The sequence below is a fragment of the Diachasma alloeum genome, unplaced genomic scaffold, assembly GCF_001412515.2.
Source record: "Diachasma alloeum isolate Michigan unplaced genomic scaffold, Dall2.0 Dall_scaffold_00176, whole genome shotgun sequence".
NCBI lineage: Eukaryota > Metazoa > Arthropoda > Insecta > Hymenoptera > Braconidae > Diachasma > Diachasma alloeum.
Window position 1 is genome coordinate 3,938,205 of NW_021680342.1, and position 13,096 is coordinate 3,951,300.

Sequence of the window (13,096 nt, forward strand, 5' to 3'; positions counted from 1 at the left end):
TAACCACAAGTCACGGAGTAACAAATGCCCGTAGTTTCCACAAAAGTTCGGGAAATCAATAATTACGCGAACCGCACGTACTTCTTTCCTTTGTTAAACTTCCCCCCGATCGAGGTAATGAACTAATATTGAAGTCACGTGCGAAACTATTTTACTTAATCACTCTCGACGACAACTAACCGACCTGAAATCGGTAAATACGGTCTGATATTCCCTCTCAGCCCCTTCAAGAGGAGACTACACTGAAATTTCGAAATCGCCGCGGGCATTTATTGTGCTGGTCACTTTACTGCTTCAGTTTTCATGTAAAAAGATGAGAAAAAATTGGGTTTTCATATTTTGTTGATCAGAAAGAAATTTTAACGGAACAAAATCTCCAAAAGTGCCCTCATGACGCAATTTTCAACAGACTGGCTCAGATTTTGGTTCACACATAAATAATATGCGCATAAATATACCTAAATGATGTTTTTTGAAAATTTCTATGGCTTGATTTTTGGAATTTTTTTCTCAAAATTGACTGAGGTGAAAAATTCGAAAAATCGGTAATATTTAACATGAACATCATAACATATTTAACATCATAAATCATTGTAAGCATGAATTTTTTCAGATTTTTGGAATCATTCGATATATTTTGAATCATTTATTCAGAATATAATCAGAAAAAAGATGCGAAAAAACCTGAAAAAAATCATACTTTAATAACGCACTATGTATTTCAATTTGAATATTTTTTCATATTTTCCCCCTGCAGTAACTTCCGGAAAATAAATTACAAAAAGCCTCAATTAGTTATATTCATGCGTACGAGATCGAATGGGCGCTCCGCACGCACCTCAACACGATAGATCGATCAAACGATTTATTGGTCTCATCGCCAATATAATACAATCCCCCATTCTAATATAATTAATCAGGAGGATGGCCATTGAATAATTGACCCCAATTTTTGCGCATCATTTCGAACTGAATACCGAACAAATTCAGTGAACAATAAGAACCAGTCTTATTGGTTTCCTTTTATTATAGAGAAGATAACAACAATCTCTGCATCATCATAAATTGAGTGTCCTATTGCTTTGACAATTCGCATTACTGAAAAAAAATCAGACCCCAATTTTATCCCTTTCCTCACGCCTTTCCATTAACAAAGACCCCTGCGATTTTGAAAAACTCCCCGCGCTCTTCCCCGAAACCCAACAAAAACTCAAAGATAATTTATTCCCGAAAAAGCGAAAAACTTATTCCGCATACACGTTTCATTTATAAAGATATAAAAGCAGCGCCACTCATTTAAGGGATTAAAATCCGTGCAAAAGCGTGTGTACTCACTCAGTGTGAAAAGACGAAAAAAAAAGAAATTGAAAAGAGAGGAGTTTGCATCTCCGCGCAAGCCCGGAACGGGGGGGGGCTCTTATTTCCTTTCTCCTCAGTCGTCGAGATAGAAAGAGAGTGAAGGTGGGGGTCATTCGGGTGCTCATCGGCACGCCGATGCACCCCACACCAACGTGAAATGCTCTTGCTAGCTGTGTTCTCCAGAGGCTGTGAGCAGCAATCAGCGTAATGCACCCGCAGACACTCCCCCTCGACCCGGTAGCCCTCACCTCGTCCTGCGCCCTTTTCGTTCGACTCTACGCGCTGAAAACAGCCATGAAGCGCGGCAAGAGGAGCCGGGGGGGGGGGGCAAAGTACATAGCCGATAGCGGCTACCGGGGGCCCCCCGATAATGTTCCCTGCAACTGCGTATTCAGGCGCCAGGCAACGTGCACACGGCAATCACATTGAGAGCCTCAACCAAATAGATCGCTTCCACGACTCCAGGAATAAAGTGAAAGAAAGAAAAAGAGGTAAAATCTATCGGTCGAAGCCTCAGCAATACCATTCGCTTTAATCCCCAAAGAGATTTCCTTTTTACGTTGCATTCGGTATACACTGAACCTAGAATGGAGGCGAAAGAGTGACGGAGATTCTGTCATTTCCACGTGTAAATTATTGATGCTTTAATGGATTTCCCTTGTCACCGCATTTTTCAGTAGAATAAAAAAGAAAATCAGTGATTGAATTGCATCGCTTCAACGTCAATTTCATTCCACTAATGTATTGTACTTATTACATTAATTTTTTTTTCCACCATCACGGCGTTTCCCGTATCCGCTTCATGTAGAATATTGCAGCACTATTGTTATGCATAGCACAGCTGGTGGTATGGGGGATATTTAAAATGAAATCAAAAGCCGCAAGGTATTCCCATGACGCTCGCTCCAAATCAGAGACAACGACGTCATATTCTCGGGAGAATTTTCTCGCGCTACGTGTATACAGGGATGGTATCTATATGCGGTTAAAGGAGAAGGAGCAAGAATGCCCTGAGGTTGCGCCACCACCAGTCAGCCTGATCCCTCCGGTTATTTACATCTTTCATAAATATTCAGCAGCAAAAACGCAAGCACATACTGGAAAAAGAGGAGAAAAAATATCGGCGGGATTTTTTTTATCTTGAAGATGTGATAAAAAAGCCTTGGATTTGCTTATTGATTCTGTTGGAGATCAGGAAAGAGAAGATTTTGATGATTTCTCTGGTTATTGGGGATTCGTCAGTGGAGTAAATTTTAAATCACTTTTTCATCTGGAGAAATGGTTTATTTTAATTGAATAATTATTTTTTGCGTAAGAAGAATAGCTTCTTCAATATAAACGAACACTTTTTGGAAAATGAAGACTTTGTTCGCTGAAAATGATATAAATTTATCGTTAAATGGGAATAATTCTGAAATAAATATACGAATTTATTAATTCCCAATAACAATTTTATTGAATTGAATGGAGAAACTCTTAAATGATGAGTTGTATTTCATTGAAATGTTAATAAATAATAATAATAAAATGATAAATATTGATTCTCGATGCAAATGGAGACTTGATTAGTTAGAAATTATATGAATTCATCAACTTGGAATAATCCTAAAATAAATATACAAATTTAGTAATTCTCAACAATAATATCGTTGAAGTGAATGAAAATGAAAAAAATTGTCAAATAAAGAATTTTATTTCATTGAAATGCGTAATTTCTCCGAATACAGAATAAAATTACACATAAAAAAGCTTTGTATGTTTGATTCCGTTGGATTCTAGGAAAATGGAAATGATTTGTAATTAATTTTTACTTACAATTGATGATTCATCAGTGGAGTAAATTCTGAATCGCTCTTTCACCCGGAGAAATAGTTTAGTCTATTTAAATAATCATAATCATTCTTTGCATTCGAGGACCAGCATTAGTAGAATTTATCAACTTGGAATAATTCTAAAGTAGTATTCAAATGTATGAATTTCCAACAACAACATCATTGAAGTGAATGAAAGTGAAAAAAAATTGTCAAACAAAGAGGTTTATTTAATTGAAATGCATAATCCCTCCGAATGCGGAGTAGAAAAACCTGGAATATTCTGTGTATCCTCAACTTTTTCCTCCATGCATGTAATGATTATTTTAATCTGCAATATATCCCGTGCCTGGGATTTTTTTCAAATTCCCTATGTCATTCAAACAGATTACTCCAACGAATTAATATGGAAATTAATGCATGCTCTATTCATACAAGACTGGGCGGAGATGAGAGTCTCTATTGCCTCCCTCATCTCCTCTTGAAATATATTTTGCCACAGGTACCCTGGAGGGAGTCGTTCACGTATCCTTTGCCCTATCTCTGTCCCACTCTGGGGAGACCACAATAGTTTCACAAAGAGGGGGATAGACGGGAAATTTTCGGGGGCATCGCATTCGTCGAGTGCATACTCACCCACATTGTCGCAGTCAACATCGAAACTTACTGTACATACTCACGATATCTCGTGTGTTGGTGCACTAGCAGTGCTGGCATATGTGTCGGTACGGTCCGCTCGGCTAATCCCGAGCGTCGTGTTGAGTGCATGGGAATGGGTAGGGGATAAGTGCACCATCTCCCCCTCTTTCCACCCCCCCAAGTCAAGTTTGTATATTTCGTGCAAATATTTGGTTCACCCAGCAAACGGCATAATCGCTGAGTTTATCAACATCCACCTCTCCTTGTTTCCCCGCTATTCTCCATCGCTAATACTCGGGCTCATTGTTATCAAAAAAGCTATGATCCCGCAGAATTTATATTCTCTCGTTCTTTCCATTTCCCATCATCGCTTTTTTAAGCATTTTTTTTAGTGCGTTACGGTTTTATACGCCAGCGGGAATTACATAATTTTCAATTAAACGAGTAGGAAAAATTCCCGACTTTACCAAATATTGAAAAAATTTGAGGTGATGATTCGATGTCAGAATGATCCAATCAGTTTCTTTATTTTCTAGCGGAACTTTGTACGGTTCGGGCAAATATTTGGTTCATCTGGACAACGGAATAATCGCTTAGTTTATTCGCCTCTCCGTCGACTCCGGGCCATTGTGCCGGAAAGGCTATATTTATATTCTCTCGGTTTTTCCATTTCCCATCGTCGTTTTTTAATCATGTTTTTTTGGCGCGTTACGGGTTTATACTCCAGAGGGAATTACTTAATTTTCAATTAAATGAATAGGAAAAATGCCCGTTTTTACCAAATATTCAAAAAATTTGAGATGATTTCATTCATTTTTTAAAAAGAGAAAAATTGAAAGGATTATTTTGTCACTTTGATGTAAAAATGATCCAATTAGATTCTTTATTTGCAAATATTTTGTTTACCTGGGAACGGAATAATCGCTTAGTTTATCCGCCTCTCCATCGACTCAGGGTCATTGTTGCCGAAAAGGTTATATTTATATTCTCTCGGTTTTTCCATTTTCCATCATCGTTTTTTTATCATTTTTTTTTGCGTTACGGTTTTATACTTCAGCGGGATTTACCTAATTTTCAATTAAACGAATAGGAAAAATGCCCTTTTTTACCAAATATTCAAAAAATTTGAGATGACGATTTATTTCATTTTTTTAAAAAGAGAAAAATTGGAAGGATTATTTTGTCGCTTTGATGTAAAAATGATCCAATTAGTTTCTTCATTTTTAATTAGTTTCTTTATTTGCAAATATTTGGTTTATCTGGCCAATGGAATAATTGGTTAGTGTATCCGCCTCTCCTGCGACTCGGGGGCATTATTATCAAATGATAACAATGATGCTATGATCCCGCAGAATTTATATTCTCTCGTTCTTTCCATCTTCTATCATCCTTTTGAAATTTTTTTTTGTCGAATGCGTCACGGTTTTATACGCCAGCGGGTAATTACATAATTTGCAATTAAACGAATGGGAAACGTATCGTTTTTTTCCAACAACTCAAAAAAATTGAAACGACGACTTATTTTATTTTTTGAAGAGAGGAAAATGGGAACAATAAATTTGGTACCTTGAATAATTTTTTTAAATATTCAAGTATTTGTTGCCTGACCGTTTCAATTATTTTTTTATTGGTTATCACAAATTTCGTTTCGTGCAAATATTTGGCTCATATGGCCCACCGAATAATCGCTTAGTTTATCCATCTCTCTTCCGACTCGGGGTCATTGTTACCGAAAAAGCTGTATGATTCCGCGGAATTTATATTCTCCCATTTTTGCCATTTTCCATCACCGTTTTTTAAATCATTTTTTTGTTGAATGCGCCACGTTCTTGCACTGCAGCGGGGAAGTACATAATTTTCAATTCACCGAATGGCGGACAATTTTCTTTTTTTTTTAAATATGCAAAAATTGGAAACAATGATTTATTTTATTTTTTTAGAGAGGAAAATAGGAATAATAAACTTGTGACATTGAATATTTTTTTTATTATTCAAGCATCTGTAGCCGGAATGTTTCAATTTTTCAAAGTTTGTTTGTTTCGTGCAGCTATTTGGTTTATCTGGCCAGCGGAATAATCGCTTAGTTTATCAACATCCGCTTCTCCGTCTACTCGGGCTCATTGTTATCGAAAAACTGTAATTCAAACTGGATTGAAACTCTCGTTTTTCCATTTTCCATCATGGTTTCCCATTTTTTGGTTTTAAATTCATCACGATTTTATGCTTCAATAGGGAACCATATAACTTCCAATTAAACGAATGTGGAAAATACCTTGTTACGAAATACTGAAAAAATTTGAAACAATAATTTATTTCAGTAGCGAAGTGGTAAAACAGTTCAAGTCGACTCATCTCCCAGTTGAGTTTTTGAGGATTATTTCCGAATCTAAGGGAGATAGCGGAATTCTCGTAATCACATTTGTTGTAGCTCTCAATCGGCTCTACAAAAAAGTTTATAACAAAAATTTTGCTATCTCCATCAGATTCCGAGATATTCGCTGAAAACCGGCCAATAGTCAAAATTGACTTATAGTACATTATGTCATGAGGGCGATAAGCGGCGGTTTGTGAGGAGTGTGGAGTTGCAGCAAGAGGCGTGGCAAGCAGGAGACGAGGATCGCCGAAGGCGATCCGAGTCGGACGCTTGCCATGCCGAGTGTTGCAAACTCCACACGACTCACAAACCAACGCTATCGCCCGAATGGCATATACTATTTTTCGTCACGAAGGCCCGACGCGGGTGTGGGCGCGGGAGGGGGTCCAGGGGGACGAAGTCCCCCTGGTGGGGGGGGTTGGGGGGGGGCGAAGCCCCCCCCCACTGAAGAAAAAAATAAAAGCAATAGAAAAAAATAAATCGAAATAAAATCAATATCAGTTGATGCGAAAATAAATAACTAGTAAAGTCCGCCAAAATATCCAAAAACAGTAGGTTGATGACGGTAATTTTGGACCTGTGAAAAGAAAATTGCATAAAAAATAGAAAATAAGAACAGATATCAAAGATAAAAGAAGATACTCAGCTGTTCAATTTTTCTTCTTTTATTAAGAACAGAAGTCGACGTTATAAATACTGATATTTTAGAAATTGTTGTTTTTTGAACAAAAATATCAACTTTAAATTGAACAAAAACTCGGAGAGTGACTTTTTTCTAATGATAAATCTTCTCAATGACACACAACAACATGGCTACCACTAGTGGGTTAAGTTGTAGAGAAGGCCGCTAGAGGCGCTGTACAGCTCATCCGACTATACGTTTACCCGAACGCAGAGCGCATGCCCAAGTGGGGGGAACGTCAGGGCACATGGTGACGCCCACTTTATCGCTCCTAGGATGGGTAAGTGAGATTTACCCTCCTTGGAGCACCGAGCGTCTCATTTACCCTCCTTGGAGCACCGATTATTCAAGTGCCGCGGTAAACTCTCTTTACCCCCTCTCGACAGAGCCCGAGTAAGCGCCGTTTATCGGGCCGAGTGACGAAAAACCGTTTTACCACTTTGCTACTGATTTTATCTTTGAAGAGAGGAAAATGGAAACACTACACTCGTTACCTTGAATAATTTCTTTTTAATCGCTCAAGCATTTGTGGTCTGAAGGTTTTAATTAATTTCTCCTATTGTTAATCACAAGTTGGTTTGTTTCATGCACACATTCGGTTCCGGCAAGCGGTATACTCGCTTATAGTTCGTCAATATCCGCCGCTCGTTCTACCCGGGCTCATTGTTATCGAAAACGAAAAATGGTTCATCATGGTTTTCCATTCTTTTTATGCACCCCGGTTTCATACTGCATCAGGGAATTGCATAATTTTCAATTAAACAAATGTGAAAAATATTATGTCTAACCGAATGTTGAAAAATTCATCTGATGCTCCAATAACATGTGACAACACATTGCGACTGGCCATCGCCCGAGGGGCCTTCATCTTCAAGAATTTAATTCATTTCGTGACAAGAGAAAACTACGAACGATAAATTTGTTCCATTACGATAATTATCAGGGTGATTGTTGAAAAAAATATGTCATCCCGTAAAATTTAGATTCTCTTATTCTTTTAATTTTTCCACGTACTTTTTTGGATTGGCTGAATCCAAACGCGGCAGACGGAAGCCAATGATAATATCAGTAATCATGGCCGCAAAAGCCTCAAAATTAAGATAAACTTGTTTTCTCACGATAATTATGAGGGTTATTATTATTAAAAAAAATATAACATTCCGTAAAATATAGATTCTCTCATTCGTTGAGTTTCTCCATCAAGTTTTCCATTCTCAATCATTTTTCTTGTTAATTACATTACCGTTCTATACTCCAGCTCAGCATGACATAATTTCCAATTAAACAAATGTGGAAAAGAACTTTTTCCCTTGGTCATTAAATATGTTCACGAGGTGTTTCATGTTATATAAAATCCCTCTGAGAGCGTTGTTAAAGAAAACATGGAAATAATATAATCAACAGCTTTGCGCGCACTCAAAAGAATTCTTTGTGGCCAGTCAGCGTCTTTTTCTCTCTCCCGTGGACACGCTGCCGGGCGTTATACTGGTCTTTCGGTTCTGGTACTTGAACTCTGTACACAGCCCTGTACATCTTTACGAGTATATGTAATGGGGGTGGAAAGGTGTTCACTCAGAGCCTCTGTGCGCCGTTACATCTCTATGTGGGGCGTAAACATATTTCATTCACACAGCTTGCGGATTAATTTCTGTATGAACTCATTTGCATGAAATGTGAAAAAATAGTGGCCAGGGAATAACGAATTCAACGGGGAGTGACATGATTTCCCCGCAATTTTCCATTTCAATATTTATTTCTGGTTTTTATGCACTGAGAGAAAAAACGATGTAATGTTATAAAAGTAATTTTTTCACAGAGGAAAAAAGTTCGAATTTTCAGGGACATGTCACCAATTTTCGTAAACATGAATATTCAGTGCTAAATAATGTAGAGTTTTTAATGAATTCAAAATTTATGAGTATATTTAATTGTATTTTTCTTCTTTCTATTATCTGTTGTGAAATCATTGCACTCAAATTTGCATTTTTTCATTGATTTTTCCACGCAATTTTGAATTTTTAATGATGAAATTCCTCCAAATTTCCGTGGAACGATAATATAATGAAAATTTTCAACGAGTGCACTCAGAAAAAAAATTTCTTTCGCTAAGAAATCATTTTTTTGGGAGAATAATTAATTTTTTAGGAGCGTATTTCTTCAGGTTAGTCATTCCCAGGTGGTCCTGATGAGATGATTATGCTACATATGATTTTGAATGAACACTTCATTATTTTTTTAATTTGAGATTTTTCAGGTAAAATAATTTGGAAAATTTCTAAATCTTGATAATTTTCAATGGAGTTCATGGAAATGGGCTTGGACCACCTGGGAATGACTAGCGTTAAGAAATACGCTCCTAAAAAAATAAAGTCTTCTCTCAAGAAAATGATTCCTTGTCAAAAGTAATTTTTTGTCTCCGTGTGCACCGCAAATTTCAACCAAAATATTTAACAGTGTGTTCTACGCGATTTTTTGTCCTAAACCCACAGTGGATTGACTGAATATTCATGCTGGTAATTTTTTCTCTCAGCTACTGTCCACTCCACACTGATGGAACGATTTATTCATCATCAACGAGGTTCGTTAACTATTAATAAATGGTAGAGTTGAATATGACCAGATGAATATTTTTTAATAGTTAATGAATGGCCCAGTTGAACGGCGAAAGTCCAGTCAAAGGCCTCTCAAATGTGCATTTGTTAACTATCAATGAATTCGACACGACAATTCGTTGGAAAATTCAATTGGATTTCTACTGAACTTTCTATTAGTTATTGGCCGATTTTGTTGAAATGTTAAACAGAAAATTTTCCATTTTTCTATGTAACTTAATCTATTGAGATATTTTCTGTAGAATTTCCTCTGCTCAAATTTTTTGTTCTTTTTGTTTGATTTTATTGATGAGAAGAAAAGAAGAATGAAATAAAAATAACTTAGAAAATTTGAGTCGAAGAAATTCTACAGAAAATACCCGAAGAGAAATAAGTAAGTAATATAGAAAAATCGAATTCTATTGAATATTTTCTATTGAACATGTCAATAGAAATCCAATAGAATTTTCTATTGGATTCCTAAATTATTTTTTAATAATTACTTTTCAATAACTAAATTTATTTTTTAATAATAACTAATCCTTTCTGTGAGTGCACCTGGAGTTTCTCAAGTGAAGCGTTCCAAATGTTCCTGATTATTCAACAATTCCCCAATTTATCGACCAATTTTCAAGTCCATGAGAAGATAGACGAGGTGTTATGGACTTTTTGTCAACGAGTGGAAAAGTAATAGTTGGAGCCGCTCGTGCAGATCCACAAAAGCGTTTCAATCTGCGAAGAATGGACAGCACTGGCCGTGGCACGTGTAAGAGAGAGAACTATCGCCTCACATCTTGAAAAGCGCCGCTGATTGAAATTTATGTGCAACAACGACGCTTGCCGAGTTTTTACCACAACCAGGGACTTTCAATACGTATCCACTCGTTTCGGACTTGTACACAGCAGCTAATCGATTTTGCTTCTCATTCAGTGACGAGGCCAATGGACGTTGTAACAGCGTAATATTGCAACGCCCATTGATGCTGGACTTTTGTTATTTATTGAAAACTTCAATCTCATCATTCGCTGGGGGAACGCACTGTGCGTCACAACGATTTTGTTTGATTGAATTTGTTAATTACTTCAGTTGAAAAATGGAAACTTCCGGGAGCTTTCAGAATTGTAGTTGTAGTCATTGTGCTGTACCGGGAGCTACACACGGAGAGAAATGTTCAGTAAAAATTACGGAACTCTCACATCACTCACCGAGTACGGAATCGACTCAGAAAATTTAAGTGACGGTATCGTAATTTTTCACAAGAGATTCAGATAAAAATTACGGAACGCTCCGGAAAAATTCCGTGACAGTTCCGTAAAATTTCCTACAACCACATTTCGCTCAGGAATTACGGAAAAGATACGTAATTTTTATTGAATATTTCTCTCCGTGCACGGAGTGAAAAGTTTGATAGAAATTGCAGTACTGTTTTATCAAAGTGTAGTCGCAGTCGAAATTGAGTGAATATTGAATGTGGGGAGATTTGCAGTATCATGAAATTAGAATTTACTTTATGATTTGTGCCGAGAAAGTTGGAAATGGTCACGAATAGGAGAGACTCACCGTTAGAGAGAAATTGAAATTTCACGGATTGTTGAGTACATTCAGAAAAATTGTTCATTTGAATTAAATAAATCCAAATAAATCGTGTATTTGATTTTAATGGAGGATTTACTTTGTGTGCGCACACTACCACAGCGTGACTATTTCGAAAACTAGAAGTGACAATAAAGTTTTTTTTTTCGGGAGAGAAAAAAGTGGATCGTAAAATATAAAATCCCAGGACCCTATCAAATAATGTGACTATAGTTCTCGAATATAAACTGATGAACACTCGCTCAGTAGGCGATTGCCAATTTCACGTGCAGAGGGTTCACAGTGGGAAGCGAGCGAACTTACCGATATGGTGAGAAAGATTTTATGCTACTTGGGTTTTTGGCACCGACGCTCGCACTTCTTTTGCCCCGGCAGTTTGTGCATGAACAGGGAGTTGGAGTTGAGCATTGAAGTTGGCTCGGTCCATGACCCGCACCTATCAATTATCCTCGTTTTGAGGTCACCAGCCAAATTATCGGTTAGGAAATTTCACCGATCTCTCCATTTGAAAATATTGCTCACCAACGGAAGCGAGCCATTTCATCTCGACATTTGATTTACTCATTTATTTATTTATGCTCCAATTCGACACGTTCTACGAGGATGAATGGAACCATGATTGAATGGAAACTGTTTGGCCACGGACAAACTATATCAGAGATGCATCAATTGATATGGATGCAAGTGCGAACCAAAGTTAGCGTCTCCGTCCTGAATGAATAACATCGTGGAATATGTATTCTGAATAGAAAAGGCCATTAGCACGAAGTGTGTAAGGGAAAAGTGGAGATGCGGCGAGCTTCAAGTCCATTTCTACTTGCTCCCACAATTCCAGTTGTGGGCCACAATGTTGGAAAGGCATTGAAATTCTATGGACAGTTGACTAGAAATGTCCGAGAGGGTGGCGTAAAATTAGATTTAGGGGGAAAATATCGTGAAATTTAAAATTCTACTGGAAATTCGGTGGAATGCGCGGAAATAAATTGAGAATTTAAGAAGATATGTTCCTGAATTTTGAAATTTTTTAATTTTAGAGAGTTTCGTAATTGAAATTTCTAAATTTGATTTAAAAATTAATGGAAATTGTGAATTTCACTTCGGTTATTCAGTGGAGATTAAAATAAATGGATGAAAACGGCTGAATAGATTTGTGAAATTGTGAAACTGCGTAGTTGGGTATTGAATACTCATGTTTTGAGTGAAAGTTGAAAGAAATTTTAAGATTTTGAGCAACAGGAAGACAAGAATTCCCCAACTTGCTTTGATTTTAAATCAAACCATGAACATTAAGTACCAAATGTCCCTGAATTTCCCATTAATGGAAAATCTAACAGTAGACTTACCCAAATTGTCCTGAAATTGACAGTTTCAACGGATTTTTCCATAAAAATTTGAATTTTGATAAATCCCTTGACATTTCAGGATAATAATAATTGAATTATAACCAGAAATTTTGACCAAAAAATCTAACAGGGTTGCTCAAAAATTCAGAATGCAATTGAATTTTCAAAAAATGTTTCCCTCGTGAATCGAATTTAATATCGCTCTCGTAAAAATTCCCGCCCCCACAGAAATGGTTTATTTGAATGATGATATTGTGATAGTAACGTCATCATGACAATGAAGGAAGTATATCCCAAAATGAGAAGGCAATATATTTTCAGCCAAAACTTGCGAACATATTTCCCCCTTTTAAGTGGTAAATTCCAGCTGGGGCCAGAATTTGCGAATGTTGAAAATGAGCCAGCAAGCCATATCGATTTTACCGAGAAAGCTGGACATTGATGAATAAATGAACTTCACGCGGATGAAAAGACGATTATGAAAAATGGAGCACTGCCTGACTGGAGCTTCGAACTCGTAGTGGAACGTCACACGGGAGATATACGGAATTACGATGTGCGGAAAACGTTAGTGACGTTAAAAGTCCAGTCAAAATATATCGTTAGCGTGAAAATACGAGGATGGAACTTTCCACATAATCTGCTTTATCTTTGAAATTTTTAATCAAAATGAATGAAGGAGACAGAATGGTGGCACGTACAA

The 13,096-nt window shown here is 37.0% G+C and overlaps 1 protein-coding gene across 2 annotated transcripts in view; it reads right to left on the minus strand.

Moving 5' to 3' along the window:
* Positions 1-13,096, minus strand: part of LOC107037887 (B-cell receptor CD22) — an 80,703-nt gene that overhangs the window by 16,136 nt on the left and 51,471 nt on the right. The gene's annotated exons all lie outside the window — the stretch shown is intronic.